The sequence below is a fragment of the Hippocampus comes genome, unplaced genomic scaffold (genome assembly GCF_001891065.2).
Source record: "Hippocampus comes isolate QL1 unplaced genomic scaffold, H_comes_QL1_v1.1 scaffold85, whole genome shotgun sequence".
NCBI classification, from domain to species: Eukaryota; Metazoa; Chordata; class Actinopteri; order Syngnathiformes; family Syngnathidae; genus Hippocampus; species Hippocampus comes.
The window spans coordinates 3,538,278-3,538,742 of record NW_017805540.1 but is presented as its reverse complement, the minus strand read 5'-3'; the positions used below and the strand labels follow the sequence as shown (position 1 = coordinate 3,538,742).

The window sequence follows — 465 nt, the reverse complement described above, 5'->3', positions numbered from 1 at the left end:
AAACAAGAACATGGACATGGAGGGGGAAGGGGGATTTCATTAAAAACGGTATACTTAAAGTTTGTGACGACGTTTACCCCGAAAAAAAGCAACTCTTTTTAAACGTGAGCATTAGCAGAAACACAATTGCCGTGTTTCTGCAAAGATACGGCAGTGCGTGCTGCGCAGTTCGCCCGTTTCCTCCCCGACACAGTGGTCCCGCTGCGCATCCAGGCTGCTCAAACGTTGTCGAAAGTTTGGCAGCACATACGTGTGTGAACAACTATTTTCTTTGATGAAGCTGAACAAAACATCACACAGAAGTCGATTTACTGCTGAACACCCTCACTCAATTTTGAGGATTTGCCCAGCTCAGAGCCTGACCCCAAATATTGATGAACTTGTAGAAAAGTTAAGACACCACCGAGTATCAGCCTCAGCCTCAAAGAAGTGAATATTACTTATAATATACTGTGCAATCACATA

At 44.1% G+C, this 465-nt stretch overlaps 1 protein-coding gene across 1 annotated transcript in view; it reads left to right on the top strand.

Moving 5' to 3' along the window:
• The window catches only part of sntg1 (syntrophin, gamma 1), a 43,032-nt gene that overhangs the window by 20,430 nt on the left and 22,137 nt on the right, over positions 1 to 465 (top strand). The gene's annotated exons all lie outside the window — the stretch shown is intronic.